Source organism: Adiantum capillus-veneris, chromosome 25 (assembly GCF_014529385.1).
Source record: "Adiantum capillus-veneris isolate H3 chromosome 25, ASM1452938v2, whole genome shotgun sequence".
Taxonomy (NCBI): domain Eukaryota; kingdom Viridiplantae; phylum Streptophyta; class Polypodiopsida; order Polypodiales; family Pteridaceae; genus Adiantum; species Adiantum capillus-veneris.
In genome coordinates, this window is record NC_140955.1 from 123,137,325 (window position 1) to 123,150,177 (window position 12,853).

Here is a 12,853-nt window from a genome sequence, read left to right on the forward strand (position 1 = left end):
AGCGGCAGTTCTTCACAGGATATCATGGGACAGGAGTGTGTGCACCGTTCCCGATTTGCGCTGGAGCAACGGTTGTATATGGAGGGGCATACCTGTCTTTTGATGAAACTTAACCAATCTCTATGATATTCATGGCATCTACTGTTGTAACTCTGTGTCTGGATTACACATGAATGAAGCAAGAGGTGTTCTGGGTCTGTGTACTTCATTCTCTTGTCATTCTATATGTTGATGTTCATATAATGTAGTTGCGGGTAATCATTCCCGTAATGCCTATTGCTCCTGTGCGGGCAATAGCCATTACATGTACCATTGCCTTGAGCCTTGTTTTAATCCATACAATGCCTTATGCAATCTACACACCGGTTTTGCCCTCGTAGGCTTCTTAGGTTTGACTTCAAAACCCTTTGGCTATTTCATGGAGACATTCTTATCAAGATCCCTGTGAAGAAAAGTTGTCTTTACATGCATTTGGGTCAGTTCCATGTCTTCTTTGACTACTAATCCAAGCACAAGATGCAATCTGGTTATCTTGAACACTCAAGAAAAGATCTCTTTTGTCTACTTGAATCGCTTAGCAATCAATCTAGTCTTATACGTAGACTTGAGATCTTTTGCTGTGTACTTTGCTTTATACACCCAGTTGCAAGGCAAGGCTTGTTTGCCTCTGGCAACTGTGTTTGTTCCCAAGTCTCATTTGTGACAATTGAGCTATACTTAGATTGCATTGCTTGATCCCACTTCATGCTATCTTCCATGTTAGTAGCCTCTTGGTAGTAGGTAGGCTCTTCATAGTCAGTGACCAATAGATAGTCTAATACTGGCTGAAACCACTTAGGAGTAGGAGATACACATATAGAGCTCCTCACTGCTTGACTGCTAGGTCTTGCTCTCTCAAGAGCATCTCTAGCTCTCTCTTGAGCATTAATAGTGATAGGTACATCGTTAGTAGATTGAGCAGTTTTCATAACTAGCCTTGGGACTACGTCCTCAAATCTCACTTTGATACTCAACCTCTTTCACGGGCTATCTGTGCATTTTTTATTCATTAAAGATCACTTGTGAGCTGCTTATAACACTCCAAGATTTTGGCTGTCAAAGATGATAACCCATCTCTCCATTGGTACCTTTGCCACTACACCATAGCCAATGAAAATGCATTTATGTGACGTGGTATGCAACTTCTTTCTAAGCTCTTTAAGCATGTGAGGATGCCTCACACCAAAAAATACGCAATCTGTCATAATTGGGCTTCTTGGATGTCCACATGTCCTGGTGGAATCTTGTAGTTCAATGGTGTACTAGGTGATCTATTGATTGTATGCACCACTATCATAACAGTCTCTCCCCAAGACTCTGGAGGTAAATTTTCCATAAATAGCAAGAAATTTGACCCTCTCTTGAATAGTCCTATTCATGTTCTTAGCAACTCCATTTTGAGCAAGTGTGTATGACATAGTAAACTGCCTCCTAATGTCTTGTTTGCTATAAAAGTCCTTAAACTCATTGGAGATGTACTCTCTCCCATTGCCAATGCGTGAAGCCTTCAACTTCTTACTTGACTACTTCTCATGACCATTGTTTGCTATAAAAGTCCTTAAACTCATTGGAGATGTACTCTCTCCCATTGCCAATGCGTGAAGCCTTCAACTTCTTACTTGACTACTTCTCGCGACCATAGCTAGGAACTTCTAGAAGACATTAAAGACTTTGTCTTTCCTCTTCAAGAGGTAGACCCACACCTTTTGAGTAGATTCATCTCTGAATGTCAAGAAATATAATGCCCCTCCTAGAGACTTATGCAACATAGGCCCACATAGATCATTATGAACCAAATCTAGAGGATTCCCTAGATTTCTATCTAATGGAAAAGTGGTAAGCCTAGTCTACTTTTTGTTTATGCAATGCTCACATAAACTAAAATCTAAATAGTTTAACATAGGGATATAGCCAAAATGCTGTAACTCCTTCATTCCCTTCTGACTCATATGACCAAGCTGGTTATGCCACTACTCAATAGAAGGCATCTCGGGTACATAGATAGAATTTCCTTTTACATAAGAGACATATAAGGAATATAATGAGCCATTTTTTTTTGCCTTTGAGCATGACCAAGTTATTTTTTCTTATCATCTAGGAACCATTGCCAAAAATTGTAGTGTACCCAAGATCATCAAGTTGTCCTTCTGAAACCAAGCTCTTAATTAGCTTTGGCACATGTCTAATACCTCACAGCATGAACTAAGTACCATTCCGCATACACAACTTCACATCTCTAATGCCACATATCTTGAGCTGAAGGGAATCACCCAGCTTAACTGAACAAGCATAGCTAGAGAACCACTCCTTGTGAGGAGTAACATGAAAAATGACACCTGAGTCAATAATCCAATTTTGCACATAGCATTTGTCAAGCTAACAACACCTTTGGACTCAAATCAAAAGTGAAGACTAGTATATTTGATGGTTGCAGCATGTCAGGAACAACAACAACAACAACAACATGTGGAGACTCAACGACATTGAGCTCCTTTATAGTGCAAAACTTACGACAATGAATTTATCCTTCTCTCTTTGCAATAAACCATAATATTTTTCAAGTGTCTCCTTTCTTTTGATAATGTTAGCATTCAATGTTCCTCGTATCACATCCACGGATCTTGCTACATGGATTCTTGCTATCTTGAGAACAACCATGACTGTGACTATGACCTCTTTGCCTTTGATCGTTCCTCTAGCTACTTTCATTAGCCATCTACACATCACCATGTCCACTAGTGTCAAGAGACTGATGTTGAATCTCTTATGTGAGTAAAGCACTAGTAAAATCAATGGAAATAAATGTATCCCATGGCTTTCATTTCATCATCAAAATTAAGCCCCTTTCATATCAATTTAGTAGACACACTGTTAAACTTGTTTAGGTGTGAACTGATACTACTACCTTTAGATGCATGAGCTTCTTCATAAAAATAACTTTGTTTGATGCACTCTTATCACCCCATGTTGAGCATAAAGACTCCCACAGTTCTTTAACATTGGTCTTGTCCATAATAATGAAGAATATAGCATTGGTCTTGTCCATAATTGTGAAGAATATGGACTCACCAAGATGCAACTTAATAGTTTCCATGGCACGAGCATCAAAATCCTCACATTGATCATCATTGTACAATCCCTCTCTACGCACTTTTAATGATTCTAAAAGTCCTTTGCTGATTAGGACGTCAAACAATTTTTGCTTCCATATGATGAAATTTGTGCCATCAAATTTCTTAATGTAGTAATCTTCTTTCTTAGAAGATCCAACCATATTGACAAGAGCTAACTGTAAGAGCATAACAGTAAGAATTTATGGCAAATTTTCTACAAAGATTTTACCAGAGTCTCCTTTGTTCAAAGATAAAAATATCAACTAGAAACTCAACAAAAAACCACTACAAAGTCAATGCAAAAGAGTACCATAGGCAAACTAGAGGACTCAACAAAAAAATCTAACAGAGTCTCCTTTGTCAAAAGATCAAAATCTCAAGAAAAATTGAGAAGAAACAATACATAAATCAACAACGAAAAGTGTTGACTGGGCATAAAATGGCATATACTACTTAAAGAAACTATTAAAATATTACCAAATTGGCATCACAGTACCTATACCCGTCTATACATATCCTATGGCGAGGTCACAAATGGGGATCTCCACCTCGCACTTGGTAACCTAGCCCCGAGTGCTCGACTTCAGAAAACCTCATGCAATGACCCTCACAAAGGCTATGCAGACACAACTAGATATAGTCTCAAAAAGGGCTCGTCCAGGCCGAGTCTCAAAAATGGATGGGACTGCCAAAACAAGCCAAAATCGCCTCCACAATAAGGTACAAAAGCAAGTATCCACAACACACCGTACATCCAAAACATAAAACTATCACTGCAAAACCACAAGACATGTGTTCAAAGATGCACCAATGAGATGCAAGAAAAATTTAGACCAAAGTGAGCTCCTGTGGGGAGTAAAAACTACTCTCAACAGAGATCAAGCATGCACAAGGTGCTAATAATACATATCCATATGCATAAAGCTCCCAAAGAGAAGCAATCACTAATAGTCAAAAATCTCTAGCAAACCTAGAACTTTTCACTAACAAGACCTCTCAATTGTGCAAATTAGGCTAGGTAAATCAAAACCAAAGATACCTTGCATGCAATAATCATCATCTGTGACATGTAAGGACACCAGATCCACAACATGAATGCCCACCAAGAAAAACTGTAAACTAACTCTGTGAGTCCAACAAATTGATGGAAAACTGATAATCTATAAGCCATCAATAGCTAAGCATCACATAACCGACACCAGATGAAAAACCTTGATGATGTTGAACGTCGAGAAATCCAATGCACTCTCTCTTGTGCTCTATGCCAAAGCCGTTGAGCTCAAAGATTCTTTGCCGATGCCACAATCTAAAGAGATGATGTCACTACTCCAATATTGAAGAGTTGTGTGTGTGTGTATGTATGTGTGTGTGTGTGTTTCAAAAACACAGTCCCGATGTGTGCATGTGCCTGTGCGTGTGTGTGCATGTAGGGGATACTAATGTCGTGCACATTGTTGTAGAAAATGTGATCAAAATTCAAGTCAAATGGACACAACCATTGTATTTGGGTATAAGGCCCATCAAAATGCAAGCCTAAAATTTTTCTACTTCAAGCCAAGTAGGGCCATCCTCCTTTAAAGGAGATATATGGTTTTTATTAGGTGCTAGGCGCTAATCTCCGTCCAAACGTATGCACGGTGAACGTGGATGAGTGACATAATCCCTAGTTGGTTGTAATATCCATGTGGTGAACTAGGGTGAGTGATGCCATCCCTAGTTCGTTGTCATATCCGTGTAGTGAACTAGAACAAGTGATGCCACCCCTAGTTCACCACAATGATCTAATAGCTAATATTGTCTAGCAATTGTCCACAATGGCCAATATATACAGATGTGGCTAAGATCCATGTCCCCATGTATTAGTGATCTTAGCTCTAAAATCACTAAATACGAGCCGCACAATCGATTAAAATCCCGTTTCAAGATCAATTTTCTGTCTTTAACCATTTGCATTATATTTGTGATATGGAAGTCCCTCATCACTATATCACATAGGCATGTTCAAATGGATGAAGGGTGCATACACAAATTAAGGTGCTTGTAGATCGTGGGCCATCCTATCGAGGGGCTTGTGTTTAAAAAATTGTCCCAAATTTAAAAATCATCATCATGCATTTACAATATAATACTCCTTAATACCATAACTTCCAATAAACAGATGCGAGCGTAGTAGCTAGAGCACATGACTTGTTAGGGAGAGGTTGTGAGCTCAAGGCGGTGGGGTGCAAGATGAATTGGGCTTATGAGCCTTCAAAAGAATAGGTTCTCTCATCTCACATACACTTGTGCATGAGTGTTGGGCTCTTTGCAAAAGGATAGGCATCCTAGGCGTCTCATGGTGACCTCTGTATGGAGGAGCTCTCTACATAGGAGCACACACAAAGAGAAATCCACTCAACCATGGGATTCCCATATATATAAAAGGGTATTGGCCTATCTAGGACGTTGACCAAGCTTGACCCAATCCTGTGGTGTGTTAGGCTACACACAAGTATGACCATCTAGGTCTCGTAGCATCTTGTGTGGCCATTTGGCCCATCCTTTGGACTCGCCCCTTTGCTCTATGCACCCATGGTGTGTTGTCTTGGTGGGGTTGTAACGCAAGAAGTGTTAGTGTACCACGTGCATTCAAAATGAGGGGTATTTTAATTCATAAGGTTTAGTTTATTTTTAGTTAATATATTACAAAAGAGGTTTTTACATTGAAAATTAGAAGAAACCTGTAAGTTTAACAAGAAGAAGGTTTTGTTTTTTGCCTCAGAGTATGTAAGTACAGGGGTTTTTTTCCTCAGAGTATGTAAGTATAGGGGTTTTTATATTGACATTTGAACACATGTGATATACATGTTTTTTTATAAGTGGAGTCCTTCTGTGTTCTCTATACACTCAATCCCTATATGCCATGTGTGCTTCATGGTCCCACTATCACAAGTGGTGTTACATTACCTCCCTCTAAAATAGACTACATCCTTGTAAGCATCATGGGACTCCATAAGGAGAGAAAACCATTAGGTAAAAAAATCTTCTTGAATGAGTTCAATTTATAGAGCTCCTTGTTTCTTTTCTTGTGAGCTCACACTTTGAGAACTCTTGCATATCAATTTATTTTTGAGAACTCTTATATGCCAATTTATCTTGTGAGTTTATTAATGTAGACTTCTCTAATGGAAACCAATTTTTTTTTAGGGTTCTCTAGTGAAGAGATAATTATAGTGGCACTAAAAGTGCATAAACAAACATAGACCCAACATCCCATACTATTTGGTTGAACGTCAAAATGTTCATCTCATAGACCGAGCATCCCATACTATTTATCCCATACTATTCGGTAATAGTTGTCTATGTTTTCTTTATACCACTGTCTAAGTGAGATCTCTAAAGAGATAGAATGTCTGCTCAAGATCTTTAGTATTATTGGGTTGGGATCTTTAGCCTTCTACCCACTAACTTACTTCTTACCAATCCAATAATCTTCCTTTTCCCGAGAATCATGTGGTACAATGTTAACTGAGTCAACGTCAGTTAACAGAAGGTGCTAAAGACAGAAGACATACGGATGCACTTCAAGGATGAATGCAAGGAAGCAGTAAAGATTGGAGTTACACATTTTTCACGTTTTTCCAAAATGGTCATGTATTGTAAATTCTCGATTTATTTCAAGCCATTGTAATATTTTAATGTGTTACGAGCTCAATGGGAGTTCCAAGTTGTAAAGAATAGGTCACTTACTGTGCATAGGTTGCAGATTCAGTAAGTGGTGAGCCCTAAAGGCCTTGGGCGCCTAGACATTGCATATTTTTAACCTAGGTATATAAGGAAGTGTGTAAAAGAAATTAGGATTTTCAAGTCATTTGTTGAGAGAACTCTTTGGTGAGAGCTCTTGAGGTGTGTGGCTATGGAGTCCTTGAGCTTCTTCTTGCTCATGAGACTTGATTAACACTAATCAATGATTCATTCTCTCTCACTATGCCTCTCTCTTACTTCTTATGATTGCCTATGATGCTTAGATTAACTAGATCTTAACTAATTAGTGGTTAATCCCTCTCTAATCTTGTGTGATTGCCCTCTTTTGCTTGTGTGTGCATGTAGGTTTGATTGGAGTGTGGTGCTCGATAGATCTATGTATGTGTGCTTGCAATTAGTGTGTTGCATGATAGGATTAGTGTTGTGTGCGTCTTGCAATTGTAGTGTGTATGATTGGGTTGATTAGATGTGAAGAGAAGTGGATCTGGAGATTGCTCTTCATTGCAGCTTCTCTCCTCCATAGGCCGGGAAGCTCACCTCATAAAGACAACCATTTATGTTGCCACGATTAGCTCACTAACCGTGTGAGTGTTTCCATGCCCTAGCCGGGTAGCTCATCCCTCCGGATTGATAATTTTGTTGGTCATTGGAGCTATTGCAACGATGGGACCCCCAACATTTGGCACCGTTGTCGGGGACGATGGCCTACGCTAGTGTAATTGTGGCATAAACGAATGCGTTCCCTCACTAATTTCACTCGTGCGTTTGTGTTTTTGTGGATTTTGAATGTGTGTGCATGAAGCATTGTGTTCATAATTCCCTACTGTGTGACCATATCTTGCCAATTGTGTGTTTACACACACTAATTTCTCACTAATCCCTTGCTAATTTGACTAATTTTTTCTAACTTACTAATGTGCTATGAAGGTTTGGAGCATTCGACCATTCAATTGATCTTCAACGGAAAGGTAATCAAGGTGGTATTCTCAACCTCTCTAGAATCTAGAGATGTGTAGAGTTGTGTAGATATCCCACCAAGATGCAATGTAATGCTATGCTATGTTGATGCAATGCAATGTTGATGTTAGGGATGGAAAATTTTGCGACTTTTCATTTTCACGCCGTCGTAATGCCGAAATTTTTAAGAATTGGCGGCGCATGAATTTGATAAGTTTCAATTGCTAATTGATGAATGTGTGTTGCTAATTGGGTGATTAATTGAGTTGATTGCATGCTTGGATGGTCAATTTTAGGTGTGTGTGCTCTAATTTTAAGTATGTGTGCATTCTAATTGAGTGTGTGTATGCTAATTTTAGGTGTGCGTGCACTATTTTGCCCATGTTTGAGCACGTAGAAATCAATGTGTGCGTTATGATTTGTGAATTGTGATGATTGATATGTATTGTGCACATGTCCAACTATTGATTTGTAAAGTCATATTGCAAATTCGACAAATTTCACCCTTTTGTGTGCGCACCTAAAGATTGGCAAAAACTGCCAATTTTTTAGTGTGTGTCTGCCTAAAAAAGTGTTTAATTTGCATGGTTAATTCAATGTTTTGATTGCACAAATGATGTGTGTAATGATGAAATGCTGCGTTTTTGTGCGCAAAACAGGGAGTTACACAATCTAATCGCGTCAATTTTTTACCTACTTTTGTCGGTAATTTTGTCGGTTTAATTGCCTATTGTTGATTTATTTGATAAAATTGTTGGCAATTGAATTGATGTGATTTGTGCACTTTTATTCGGCTGCACTATTTCCCAATGTGTGGAGAATTTGTAGAAAATTTTTGGGTATTTTTCGGATAAGTTTTGCAAATTGTTGGTAATTTTTTGCTAATTTTTGCATTAATTTTTGGATAATTCCATAAAAATTTGATTTTGCGATCTTTACGAGCTATTTTGTGTGTGCGTATTTGCGACATCATTTTGTTCGTCTTCGTACCCTCCTTGGTTGAGTTTTGAACGTTTTGCTATTTCCGGGCGGGTTGATGTTTGTGTCATAAATTGCGTTTACGATAAAATTTGATATTTCCGGTGTGCTTTTGCGTGTCGAAAGTGCTTGGTTGTGAATTACAATGATTTTCTAAGATTCCTAGAATTTTCCGGAAAATTTTTGGACTTTGTTGGCAAATTTTGGGATTTTCTGGCAGTTTTTGGCTAATTTTTGGCATTTTTGGAAATAAAAAAATAAAATAAAAAATAAAAAAGGAAAAGCTGGGTTCGACTCCCACCGTGCGTTGCGGCGCATAAAAAATCTCGGAGTAGGATAGATCTTTACGGTCCCTGGGGATAATTTCCTGCGACGTTAAAACTTTCTTCTTCTTCTTTTTCTCTCCGGGTGAACACCATCCATCACACACACACAGACACACACACACACACACACACACACACACACATTGCCATCCACTCACTCTTTGTCTCTCTTTCTCTCTCTCTCTCTCTCTCTCTAACCGAGTGTTCGGGGAGATTCATTTTACCAAACTAAGAGGAAATTTTAGAAAATTAGGTTTATTTTTCGGGTTTTTTCTCTATTTTGGGAGGGAATTTCTCCTCTTCCCCTTGCCTTGAACCGACATTTTTGAAATTGAAAACGGCATGATATTAAGCTGAGACACATTTTTCCGAACACTCCTTGCCCCGTGTGCACCCCTCTCACTCTCTCTCTCTCTCTCTCTCTCTCTCTCTCTCTCTCTCTCTTCCCACCCTCTCCTTTAGTCCTTGCCACGTGTGCACCTCTCTCTCTTTAACCCATTGTTTCTCTCTCTAAACTCTCTATCTCTCCCTTTTTCTCTCTCTTCTCCTACTCCCGTATTCTCTTCCCCTCTCTCTCTCTCTCTCTCCCTTGTGTCTAATAACTCTCTCCCTTGTGTCTAATAACTCTCTCTCTCACACTTTCCCTCTCTTTCCCCGCTGCCCCACTGAGGTGCGTACCCCATCTTGTGCGGAGCCATTAAGGCTAACAAACAAAGAAAAAGAAAAACAAACAAAGAAAAAGAAGGGGCGTGGCTCAATCACCTGTCGCACTCACACGCGGGCGCCTACCCTCGTTTATATATAACACGGGGTCCAACTCGAGGGATCGACGGCGAGGGCTCATTTTTGGTGTGGCGGGCGTTTTAGACCATTGGATCAACGCACAAGGGGGGGGGGGCTAGAATTATATAGCACCTGGTGCGCATTGCTTTCAGTCTAACGCGCTAGGCGAGCTGGACGGGAGCCCACTTTTTTAATCCACCGTAGATCCCGTCAACGGTGGATGAAACCGTGACCGTAGAACCCTCGAGTTGGGGCGTGTCACTTATAAACAAGGGGCGCCTACACCCTCGCTCTCGTAAATTCCGCTGCACGCTGCCACCTCAGCGCACGTGCGCTGCCCTCAGGCCTGCATTTCGGCGCTGTCACACAGAGCCTTCACCCACGGGCCGTGGCGCCTTCATTCCTTCTTCGGGTCAATGCGGCAGGCCAGTACTGCACGAAAGTGACAGGTAAGGTACAATAAGCTTATTGTATTTATTTATTTATATATTTTTTTAGAAAAAGAAATCCACGGAAAAAATCCAATTAAAAAATAAAAAGAGGGTTTAAAAAAAAACAATTTAAAAATTCAAAATTTAACAGAAAAGAAAAAAAATCCATAAAATATCCCAATTTTTTTTTAAAATCATTAAAAAATAGAAAAAAACATTAAAAAATCCACAAAAAATTCATAAAATATTCAAAATTGATAAGAAAAAATCACCCAAGAAAAATCACAAAAATTCAAAACTCTACAGAAAAAATCATTAAAAAATAGAAAAACCATAAAAAATTTAAAAATTTGCAAAAAAATTACCAAAAAAAACGAGATAAACCAAAATTGACCAAAAAAATCATAAAAAACTTCATTAAAAATCCAAAATCGTCCCAAAAAATCAAAATAAATCACTAAATTCAAAAAATCTCAAAAAAATTCATAAAAAATCAATTTTCTCCGAAAAAATTCGTAAAAAATCATAAAAATACGTTAAAAAATAAAAAATCAAATTTTCACAAATAATTAGGAGAAATAAAAAGAAAGTACTAGAAAGTGCCAGAAGAGCCAGAAAAAATCAGAAAGCTTCAGAAAAGGCCAGAACGAGGCCGAAACGCAAAAAACACACGGACCGCCTGAAACAGTCATACGCCGGGCAAACCGCACAAAAGCAAACAAGCCGAAAAGCAAAGCTAGAGAAGTGCACCGCAAAGCGAGCAGAAATCGAGAACAGCGCGGCCATGAAAAAATCAAGCAAACAGCCGGAAAAAGCGAGAAATCGACCAACTCAAGGGCGATTGAGCGGCATTCAAAATTCAAAAATTTTGCATGTTAGAAATTGGCAAGTGCAAGCAATTGCATTGCAATTGAGCTTCGACAAACAGAGACACAACGCACATGCGGTTGCAGATTAGGCTAGTACGAGCAGCATAAATGCTGCTAAGCAACGTCAAAATCCGCCAATTGACAGTTTTTGTGGATTGAGCCAACATGGACTCAAATCGATCCGAGAGTTCATGTACAGAGCAAGCAAGTAGCAGTGGCAACACATGCACAACTGCAACCGACCAGATTTTACTACTATATGGCTACAATGGAGACAAAGTCTTGTACACAGATTCAGAAGGCCATAGATATCTAATGAGCAACAAAAGTAGCACAGGAGCCAAGATCCTATTGATCAGAGTAAAGACAGATTCAGAGAACTCCCAGATGTTCAAGACTTCAGTGGAGCCAGGTATTGCAAGCTTAAAGATGAAGTACAGATAGAAGTGAAAAAAATTGACCCAAGTGGTTATCCAGAAATCTACACTAGCCAGCAAAGCATCCATTTAGTGCATATGCAATCAGGGTCATTGTACATGGATTACAGTGGTCAAATCTATAGTCGAGAACCAGAATTGCAAGATCCAACAGATCAACCAATAGAAGCCAGTCTAATTGGAGAACCAAGCCAAAGACAGTACAAACGTTAAGATGGAGCAATCTACAACTTGATGCTCAGTGTTTTGAAAGAAGATGCTAACAACTTGGCCATCACAGAAGCAGAAACTTCTCAGGTAGAGCTCGACATGACAAAACCAGTTGAAATACCACCAGTCATGGCGTATTGCCCAGATTGTGGAAAAAAAGGTGGACATTTTTCTGAAGATTATTCAAGAAATCCTGACAACAAAGACATATCAACTGCCAAGCAAGGTACAGAGCAAATTGGAAATGCGAATCTCGATGTATGTGCAACCGACTTGTCACTTTGAATGCAATTGGATGATTCTGCATTAACATTAGAAGCACTAGTGAAAGCATTGCAAGTTCAAAATCAGCATGAGGATGCACGGGCACCTGAAAAGCTTAAAATTGATTCTTTGAACAACAAATTCCTGCATAAATTTAATCAAGGTGTCGAGATATCAACAAAGGGTGAAAAGACTGTTAGGTTTGCAAATGATTCTGCATCCACTACCACAAGTGTGCAATCATTCATGAGTCTAAGAGACACATCAAACAAAATGATGTTAGCTTTGTATGGCACACATAATTCATATGCACACTATGTAGACCAAAAAGGAAAACTGTACAAAAAGGTTGTCAAAGCAAAGAAAATGCAGATAAAGTTCAACCAAAGGACACTGCCATAGCAAAAGAAGTCAAATAAAAAACAAATCCTGAGACGATCAAGTGCAACATCATCAGTGGAAAGAAAGAAAAGATGTCAAGAGAAGTAAAGCTAGATTTTCAGTTAGACAAGAACCTCATGTCTTTTCGCACTTGGAAAAGATGTGGCCAACCACAGCTAGAAGATGCTCCTGAATTCATTGACATATCAGGAAACAAACGAGCAAAGTGCTACGGAATCATCTCCACCACCATTGAAGTAAGTTCACAGATCATCATAGCTCAATTCTATGTGATCAAAACAAAGGATATGCCAGACAACA